The sequence below is a fragment of the Pezoporus occidentalis genome, unplaced genomic scaffold (genome assembly GCF_034315485.1).
Source record: "Pezoporus occidentalis ecotype Australia unplaced genomic scaffold, CSIRO_AGI_Poc_V1 ctg118, whole genome shotgun sequence".
Lineage (NCBI taxonomy): Eukaryota > Metazoa > Chordata > Aves > Psittaciformes > Psittacidae > Pezoporus > Pezoporus occidentalis.
Window position 1 is genome coordinate 452248 of NW_026912972.1, and position 10800 is coordinate 463047.

The following is a 10800-nucleotide window of genomic DNA, read 5'->3' on the forward strand; positions in this document are numbered from 1 at the left end:
TCTGCAAATAGTATTTCCCCACTTAGGAAAGAGCTGGAAACTGAAGTAACATCTCATGTGGAGAGGCGTAAGTTCTTTGCTCTTCCTCCACCAGCACTGCTTTGACCAACCTTGTACCTGAAGCAGTGCTTCAAATAAAGAAGCCATTCAGCCCTTACATGGGTCTCTGGTAGCTATAATCATAAAGCTTATGGGTTGGACCCCACTTAACAGGTCAGAAGGGCTGGTTAAAGCCCTCTGAATGAGAAATCTTGTGATTCCTGCTCCCATATAGGCTGAATTTGCAGTAAATAGCAGCGTGTTGAGAGTTCTCTTAGAGCAGCTTTGCTGGAGATTTGATCCAAAGCCTGTAGAAGTCTGTGATTAGACTTCCTCTGCTGCAGCAGCCCCTGGGCAAAGCAATGCCATCAACTTTTTATGGCTCATTCATGGGGCTGGTCTGATGCATTTCCCAAACCAGAATCCCAGTGCCAAGGCCCCAGCAGTCACAACTGACCAGCAGCTATTGCACGAAGGAAGACAAAGCACCTGATGTTAAGCACATCTGAGACAACATGCAGAAAAGAGTGTGAACAATTGAAACACCTAATAAAGCGCTGAGGGAATTTGAGAGCATGGATTTTAGCTGAGTTCATCATGCACAATGCTGAGTTTAACGGATTTAAGATAGCAAACAAAATGTGATTCTCCACAGCAAAGTCCTTCCTCAAATCTGTGTTCTTGACCTTGCCTGGAAGGCTTTGCTTAAGCCTTCAAGACTTGAAAGAAGTAGTAATCTGAATCCCCCATTGTTAGGTGACCCATCAGGATCACACATAGAGGGCAGGACTGAGAAGAAATCAAGATACAGTCAGGCAGCAGAGAGTCCCAAAGCAGGGACAGCAGGGGAAAGCACACAAGGAGAATGAACCTGGTTTGCAAGGCTTGACATCTGTAAAACCCATTCATCCAGCTTGGAGATACTTCAGCTTCAGCTGCCTAGAGGTTCACCCACCATGGAGTGACAGGAGGTTTCTGCATGTACCAAGAGGGGGTAATCAGTTGATGCGATGGGAAATGGCATGAAATGGGAGAATTTACCCGTCATGCTCTGCCACAGAGAACTCTCCCTGTTTTGACCTGTCCCGACAACCTCATTAGGTGCTTTGAAGCACTACTTTTATCCAGCATACATTTACAGGTTATGTATGAAGCAATCAGGATCTCACCGTTAGCTCCCCAGTTTCTCCATTACACAGTAATGTTTTGTGCTGTGACCCATAGCACCACTGAGAAGACAACTCCTGTGAGAAAACAAGCTCCTGTGTGGAACAGCAGGGATCTCAGGGTGGCCACGTGAGTCTTAAACAGCAGCAAATTGCTTGCAGTGCACAAACACTTTCCATTGAAAACCTTTGTCAGGCTGAACACAGGATCTGAGCATCGGGGCAGCACAACAACTGCTCTAGAAAATGGAAAGGAAGCCAAAGACTGACCAGAAACATAGAAGCTGGAGCCAGGAGAAGGAGCAGGAGTCAATAATCTCCAGAGGACACATTCATTTGGGCTTATAAATAACAACATTAAAGAGACTCTTCCGGATTTCAGTGACTTTTCTTCTTGTGAGTAACATTAGGAGTACACGCTCTGCAAAGCCATTATCATCATCCACAGAAAGATAAGGAACATTGGCTCAACCCAAGGCTCAGGGTAGTTGAATATTGGGCAAGCATCCTTCACTAAGCCAAGGTGGGAGGGGGATGAGGGCTCATGCATGTCTTTTGAAGGGCTGGTGAGCAAAACAGCCCAAGAATATTCTCAAGGCTGAAATAAATTAAGACACACATTTCCTTGGGATGCCTGGGATGCTCTGTGATTTTACGGCATCCAAAGTGCTAAGAAAAGCAAAGTGCTGCCAAGCCTGCATTGCTATTCATGTGGTAAAGGTCAGAGAGGTGCAGAAATGTCAGTTTTGCAAGTTATGAACTTCTGTAGCAGTTATAATCAAAATGCACTCAATGTCTAAAACTCTCCTTATGGTTAAGTAACAAGCACGAACTAGGGCAATGACAATGTAACACACAACTTAAAACACCCATTGGTACCAACTTAGCACATGAATCAGTGTCTGGTGCTGTAGATAATGTTGCAGCATACAAAAAATACCTCACTATTTGCACAGCCCATTAAGCCCTGTCTAGCCTCCAGTGAGGGGAGATGGTACGCTGTGTTTGGAAACATGAGCTAGGAATGATCAAGTCTAAGCAGCCCTTCAGCCTTCTTCATGTTCTGGTTCTCTTAAGGCCATTACAGAGGTGTCACTTAAAGATACTCCTTCATACCTATACAAAGCCGTATTGCAATGAAATGCCCCATGGCTGGCAGGTTGGACACAGGGGCTTGGAGCAACCTGCTCTAGTGGAAGGTGTCCCTGACTGTGGCAGGGGTTGGAGCTGGATGAGCTTTAAGATCTCTTCCAACCCAAACCATTCTATGGTTCTATGACTCTATGAAATACCAGAGCACAGAGGAGCAACTTACACGAGCTCCTACAACAACAAGATGAAAAAACGCATTTGTAATCTCTTTTGGAGCTGCCTTACCTTGGCAGAGACCAGCAGAGATGACAGTCATCATCCTGCTGTTCCCAGCAGCCACCCGGTTATTCATGGACAGCTGAAACACCACAGACAGGGGGCAGAAATGGACGTCCTTTCGGTCTCTTTCTCCTGCAATGATCACTTGACATGATCTCAGCTCCATTCGCCCCCTCTCCATGTCTGCGGCTGGAAGCACTGAGGATGAAGACACTAAGCACTAATTCTGCTCTGGTGAAGCCAAGCTCTGGCTGAGGTCACTCCCTGGAAGCTGGAAAAGCAACCCTGTAACATTAAATGTGGGTCCAAGGAGTAGAAAAGCAGCACTTGTGCTCCTTGCTCTGCCACAGGCCTCTTGTGACTATGGGCATGGCAGGTTAGCTGTGTTCTAAAAGGTGTTCGGGTTTGGTTTGGGTTTAAGACATGCTTTGGCAAGGCCTCTCCATTCTGTCAATGCATTTTCAGCTGGAAATTTCAATCTGCAAAAATCCCTGTATACCAACATTAGGAAATTCCCAGTCAGGTCTAATTAGCACTGCAGTTCCAATGTGAAGGGGCTTGGCTGCACAGACTTCACTTTAGACAAAAGCGTTTGTGCTTGCACATCAGACACTGCTCCCTCTGAGACACACAGGAATTCCGCCTGCCCATTCCCAGCTTCTTTCACAGTGCTGTGTATCACAAGACCTCAGGCCAGCTGTGGATTACAAGTCCTGACCCCACCACCAGGTCTTTGCACAACATGAAAGGGTGGAAACCACCAGGAGGAATTCAATGAGAAACCTCAGCTTGGGGAGAAGGATTAAAAGCAGGGTCTACCTGGGGTAGGGGCATCTGGCTTCGTAGCAGGGTGGAAAGCACAGTTCTTCACTGCAAAGAGAAACACATATCCCAGGAAGCAAGAGGCCGGAACGCATCAGAAACATCTTCACAAGCTCTCATCAGAAACCCATAGTCCCAACATAGCAGAGGCACGTTCCTTCCCATTTCAGAGTAAGGCATTGTCTGCTGGGTAGGAAAGAGTAAGTTGAATCAAGCCAGCTTGACTTACACATGGGCTGGGATTTCAAAAGCCAGATCAGAACTTAATAGGAGCTACGAGAGCCCTGCAGCCAAACACCCCATTTTGAGCACATCAGCCTGGGCTCCTCACAAACATGCATGAAGGCGTCTGACTGCTCAGCTTCCCACATTGTGGCGACAGCAGAGCTGTTCCCAGTGCTGGCAACACTTCCACGGTTATCAGCAGCAAGTAAACCAAGCACTTCTGGGCTCATCATTACAGTATCTGAGGGTCTTTCATGAGTTCAGAAGTATTTAAGAGGTTTTCTTTGGCTGTGGAGAGTCCAAGCTGGAAATCTGAGTCCCTTGGTTCTGGACACTCCTTGTAGGGAGACATGGAGATACGCGATTTCTCTGTCCTGATCAGCCTCCATCAGTGAATAGACTCCAGGTTGTTGAGACCAAAGGATAGGTAGAATCTCATACAACCCTAACCAGGATCAGGCAGGCTGAGTAGATGTACTTAAAGCATCAGCTGGGAGATAAGTAGGGAGGCCATAATTTTGGTGGCGGTTTCATCCAAAATGCTTGCCAGTGCTGCTAGAGAATAAACCAGCTCCATGGTCACCTGCCTGGCTCCAAAGGAGTCCAGTCATCAACTCTAATTGGATGGAAAGTGAGGATCCTCCACACTACATCAAAGCCTCATCCCTTTTCACCTTCTGAGAGAACTAGAGCTGAGCATCAATGCTTCTCTTAACACTTGTCTCCATTCTAGTTGTTGTCCTTGAGCTCATGCACATCTGGAAAGGCAAAAAAATCCCCAAAGAAACAGTGCACTGGAAAAGATGCCTTTGACCTGAGTCACTGAGTGGGATGCAGAGGAAAAACCAATCATGTGGAGACAAGGTGAAAGGCATTATTCCAAGGAATTGTGCAATGAACAAAAGAAAAACCCAAACCAAAGCAATCACACCCACTGGAGAAGCTGCCTGACCCGAGGAACCCCACAAATCAGAACCACCCATGAGAGCTCAGCCATCTGTCAGTGTCCCTGTAACCTGCAGGGACAAGGCATACAAGCATGCTGGGATCTCCTGGAAGAAATTCCAAGCCCAGTCAGTGGTGAATATAAACCATGTCTTAATGAACTTACACTTAAGTATCTCCAAAGCAGTTCACATATTACAACACACCATTCTCCTGTCAGCTTTCTAGTAGTATAAGTGAGCATTGGAGGCTTGGAAACAGGATCACACTACATCCCTTAATGACCAGGAGGGTCTTCAAAAGGTAGTCATCAGTCCAGATCAGGAGGTGAAAAGTCAGCTTGCCATCACCTGCAGAGACACATTTCTATGAGCTCCTGTTAGCCTACCACCCTAGGCTGTGCTTAACAATAGATTACAGTTGCACCAAATACAACTATGGACTCCCTTTTTGGGCTACATTTTACCTAAAAAAAAAACCAAAAACCAGAACCTGTTGTGTTTTGGGGTTTTGGTTTGGTTTGTTGGGTTTTCTACATGTTAGTCTCCAAAAATGTAGTTCTTCAGGGCAAATGAAAGACACTGAAATAAAATGGGTTTAACTTTTCTCTGAAGAGTCCCCCAGAGCCTTCAATAGAGGTAGAGTCAACTGAAAGAGCTTTTGATTATTGTGGTTTGTTTGCCCCTTCTGTCTTTAGCTAGTCCATCCAACCAACAAATACTTGAGCATCTACTTCAGCTTTTCCTTGATCTGCATTTCTCCTTTGGCAAAGCTGCATGGTCCTCAAGCACGTATCCTTACTAACACAGGGCCATATCACCACGCTCTCCAGCTCAGCACGCTCTGAATCCTCAATACTAATTAGATTTGTCAGACACTATCTGCTTTTGTTAGAGATTACTCTCACCCCTAGGGGACTCCTCTCTTTCCTTTGAATCTGGCAGAACAAGTCCTGTTGCCTGTTAAGTGTATATGGAGGTACATCAAGTTCTCCTTCCAGGGAAGGCTCCAGTACATCGGGCTATATAATCAGTTCAGCATGAAGGTTTGTGACAAAACCATCTCTTCTCTGACAGAGCTTTCCATGGAAAGAGTTTTAAACTGTTTCCAAGCTGCTATTAAAAAAGAAAGGGGGGTGGGGGAGTGGGGGTAAAAAACCACTTATGCAAATAATGAAGTGTTAACAGCTCTTGCAGTATTTGGTGCTTTTCCCTAAGCCACAGCTCCTGGGGGTTAACAGGGGAACCCGAGCACGTGCGTGTGCTCCTGAGCCTCACATCTGCAAAGGGAAAAGGAACATTTCAACAGTGCCAGAAACAGGTTAAACAAACATTTACAAAGACTCACACAGGTATCACTGGGCTCACCTTGGAATGAGAGGAATCTGCAGGATGGGGTTTCCAGTGCCTGCTCCAGGACTATTTTCTCCAATCCTTTTGAAGTCTGTGTTCTGAGAGGTCAAATCTCACTGGTTTTAGCCACACTCTCATTTTGTTTGAGGCATGAAGGGAACAATATTTATCATTCAAACAAAGGAACCAGTTCTCTTTCCTCCCTGCTCCCGTCTTCTGCCTCTAGACAAGTGTGTCCCTCCCCTGCACTAATAGATGCATAAAGGCTCACCTTGAGGTTGAGAGCTTTATAGAAGAATTAATTACAGATCCTGACTTTACAATTACCAGTGAAGATGCTCCCATTATCGGCCACAAGACACACACACACACACACACTCACTCATGGCTTCACCTGCATAGAAAGAAGCTAGCAATGTGTTGAGAGCTGACTTTGAAGGCTGCAGTGAAAGCTGATCTCTAAAGTACAAGAGTATTGGAAGGGCCACCAAAGACCTCCATAATGCCACCTATAGCTGGGGGACATCAGCAGGTCAGAAGGAGAGAGAAACAATAATAGGTCAGATATTACAATGTCCTTGCCAAAATTTAAGAGAATTGAGGCTAAGACCATAAGAAAATGATTAATCGACTGCACTGACGATGTGACATTCAGCATGTGCTGAGGGGCTGTAAGTCTGCTAAACAGACTGAGAGTGATTGGAAGAAGATGCGAAATCACAGCACAGAGAAACCTCTCCTTAGAGAAGACATCTCAAAATGCCAGCATACAAACTGTATTGCGTGTTCCCAGTTCAGCCTTTGGACCCAGCAGTACGGAGTGGCTTAAGATCAAGACCACTTGTGTACTTACGTCTCCAACGTACAAACGCTTACATAGATGCTTTGGTATTTGCTGAGCTGGTGCCTCACGCTCCCCATTCCATAAATCCTCTTTCCCTTCAGGCTCCAAATGATGGAAAACGCTCCCTGAGCACAGAAAACACTCACTGAAGTCAAAGGGGAACTTGAACTGGAGAAGCACATCAGGAAGTCACCATCTGCAGAATACGAAGGGCTCCTCATTTATAAAACCAAGCTGTTAATAACCAGGAGAAGTGGGCAGAAACATTATGGTGGCACTCTGCAAGCAGGGCTACATGGTCTGCATGGGTTTACCAGCACCCTGGGGGTTCACACTGCCAGCTGCTGCAGGCTGGGACACCCTTGCACTACGTGTTTGTACAGCCCATGACACACCTGGGGCCTATTCTCTACAGGCAACTTTGGGCGCACACATCACTTAGAAAGCAGGTTAAAGTCAACACCTTACCTGTGCAGGTTTATACAGCAGGACAAGCACCTGGCACTAATCCTCCTCCCCAGCCAAGGTGCTCAGAGCAGTCAGGAGCACATCTCCCACATTGAAGAAGAACCACTATTAAGGAGAGGCTGGCCCGCTGTAGAGAGCTGCATTTCTCAATGCTTATGAGTCTTTGCCTGACAATTCTATACATCAAATATATATTTAAAAACATACCAACAAAATAAAGAGCAATCAAGTGTCACATCAGCAACATATCCATGCAGACGGGATTCCTCACACATGCACCCCCAAACCATTTTCACTGTCATCATAAGAGGCACTGTTTTGCTGCAGATAAATCCTTGAAATTTGTCTTTCAAAACCCCTATGAGATAAAAAAAGACAAAGTTCCCAGTGACTGCCACAGGGAAACAAAGCGATGAAAGAAGAGGAAACAGTGAGTTGTGGACCACTGTTGGTGGGCACTTGAATAGGAGCCCTGTGCTTGACACCACCAAGGCTTTGAACAAAACCAGAGTCAAACAGCTATTTGTCAGGGGGTACAAATGCACACAAGTGGTGAGAACCTGGCCCTGCTCTAAAATCATGTCAGGGACTTGTCTGTGGGGCTGCGCCGAGCCCCTGATGGATCACTGCACTCAGGGGCAGCATTGTCAGCAGCAATAATAAGACATCTGGTCCCTTCTCTCTCTGAAAGAGTATTTTGGCTCGACTGAACCCATGTGAGAGCTCCTCGCACAATGCACAGACACAGCATCTCGTGGTCACTGATCCACAGCACCAGCTCCATCCTCCTCACATTCTGCAGCATCCCTTTGGTCTCAGCCCCACTCCTTGACATGCATTCAGTTCCAGCCCCCTGCCACAGGCAGGGACACCTCCCACTAGAGCAGGTTGCTCCAAGCCCCTGTGTCCAACCTGGCCTTGAACACTGCCAGGGATGGGGCAGCCACAGCTCCTCTGTGCACAGCCATTCATGTTCCTCAGACATAGATGCTCAGGACACCACATCCAAGCTGACACACACAAGCTTGTGCAGCACTGCCCAAACCTCAGTGTTAAATCCAGCCTGCAGGCATGGGACTGCAGCACAGCATCACCTCCGCAAACGGAGGGGCCGGGATGTGCAGTAGGACACAAGGGTTTTAGCAAGCTGCCAATGCAAACAGGCTCCCCAGCCATAGTTAAACCAGCAGCTCCTGGGAAGCCATCTGCTTTCCTTCCTATGCACAGGCAGGACCTCAGCGCACAGGCACAGACCCAGGGAAGTGGGCATTAATTATAAAGCCTAATTCATGTAAAAAGCACAAAGTTTCTATAGAGAGCTTCAGCTCTGAGACAGCAAAAACAGAACTGGAAAAACAGGGACTTAACGCACTAAACCCTTCAACAGACCTCTCCTGACACCCTACACCCTACAGGGGACGTGGGGAGCAAGGGCTGTGTGAGACGGCTGGGAATGGACTTGAGACATAACGAAAATAAGGGAAATGGAAGCAAAGGAAGGAGCAGCAACGTGGAGGGAATAAAGAGAAAGATGTGTCTGTGCTTCAAGCGCTTCAAACCAGAGGCCCCACTTCCCAAATAACATTGCACTGGGGGAGGGAGGGACGGGGCAGGCTGGTTTTCATTTCATTTTTGCTTTGAAAACACCACTTTTCCACACATTTTTCCACACATCCACTACAATGTGGATTTCCACCCATGTAAAAAGGGAGCCTCAAAGCTGAGGTTGTCAGAAACCACGTATGTCTGAACTCACAAAGCCATGGCTGGAAAAGCCCCCAGGAGAGCAGCATTTCCTAGCACAGCATCCAGCCCCCTGGCACCCAGGCACAGCAAGGCAGGCACTGGGCAGAGCAGGACCCACCAACTGGAAAGAGCCTGCAGAGGGGACACAGGGACCAATTGCTTCTGCTCCAGCCCTGAACAGGGACCACACCAGTGCTGGGAGGAGAAATAATGAGCTGCGGGCGCTGGAGATGTGTGGGGTGATAAATGGGGTGCTTGGTCACGCAGCCCCAGCACTGACCAACGATACCTCTGCCGCTCATCCGGAGAGCAGGAGCCTGCCCATCCTCTCATCCTTTCCTAAGGAAGCTCAGCAGCGCAAGCAGCCACAGGCAGGCGCTGGGGTTAGCATTAAGGAAAGAGGGATGCTGACCATTGCAGCATCTCTCCAGCTCTGCCATGGCTGTGCTGGACCCCAGCTCTGTACCTTACCTGGGGCAGGCAGATAGCAGTCTAGAAACCTCTGTAATTCCTTGCGGGCACACGGCAGCCTCCCCTTTGCCAGCTGGCAATGGGCACCTACAGTGCTGTGTGCCCCGAGATGGTGCATGCACAGAGACCCCCTGCCTGCAGCTTCAAGGGGCTGGGAGGGGAAGAACCTGGCCCTGGACATGGGGATGTTCCCCACAGTGGCAGCTGTGGCAGGGATGCCTGTGGGAAGCAGGTGCTCCTTTCCCAAAGGCTGGGAATGGGAATGCTGGCACTGGCAATGCCTGTGCAGTGATGCGTCCCACTGGCTGGGTGCCCACTGCCAACTGCTGATGCCCTGACAAAGGAGCCACGTAAATCCAGTGGCACCGGCTGGTGGGGCTCAGCTCTGGTGCACCCCACAAGGCTCCTGCACCCCCTAAGAGCTGACTGGAGGCACATAAACCATCACACACAAGGTATCCAGCTTCACCACCCCAAAAGGGGCTTCACATATTGCTCAAGCTGGGGCTTTTCTCCCCCTGTCACATGCTCCTGCCTCCCCCACAGCCAGCAGCCAAGGCCTGTGGGTTTGGACCCCCTGGCTCTGCCTCTTCTCAGCATGCTCTGGGGATGCCGGCACACAGCATCCCACATCTGCTCCTGCCCTGCAGCCAGCCCTAGTGGAAGGTGTCCTTGCCCATGGCATGGGTTGGGGCTGGATGAGCTTTAAGGTCCCTTCCAACACAAACCAGCTTGGGGTTCTATGATGCTATGACCTGCACCCCCCTTTTCTAAAGACTGTCCCAGTCTGTCTGCAATAGGACAAGCAGACATAGAGCCTCCCAATCCCCCCTACCACACTGCAGCTCACCTGCCGGTCCACATCATTCCCATCACCAGCAGTGAAGGCCTCTAACACAGTCATCCCAGACTGTAAAATAATGGGTTTTGGGTAACATGACCATCAGACCTCATTAGCTGGCACAGTGGCTGGCCAGCATGCTGCTCCTTTCCTGGTCCATATGTTTTGCAGTGCAAAGGAGTCCTTTGACATTCAGTTGAATATATCTAACCCAGCCTGTGGAGCAAAAACACCATGGGCTGTAATTGCACCTGGAATAACCAATGACTTCCTATTGGGAAGCCACAAAGAGGGCCCAGTCCCCTCCATCCCAGTCCACTCTGCTGTGCACAGCTTGTGCACTTTGTCAGGTGCCAACAAGGGTCCACAATGCCTTCCCCCCCCCGCCCCATGCACAAAGCTCCCTGCAAGCTCCATGTGCTGGGCTGAGCAACCCATGATTTCCCTAAGCTGTGCCCTTGAAACCAGCTGAGAAGCCAGAGTTTTCCCTGACAAGCCAAGGAATCAGAA

The 10800-nt window shown here is 48.5% G+C and overlaps 1 long non-coding RNA gene across 1 annotated transcript; it reads right to left on the bottom strand.

Annotated features, from left to right (window-relative positions):
• Positions 1-5213: 5213 nt before the first annotated feature.
• On the bottom strand, positions 5214-8888 carry LOC134175841 (uncharacterized). The gene is made up of 3 exons (XR_009969161.1): positions 7233-8888; positions 5936-6889; positions 5214-5847 (listed from the first exon to the last, which is right to left on the bottom strand). It is a non-coding gene; the product is annotated as an uncharacterized LOC134175841 (long non-coding RNA).
• Positions 8889-10800: the final 1912 nt, after the last annotated feature.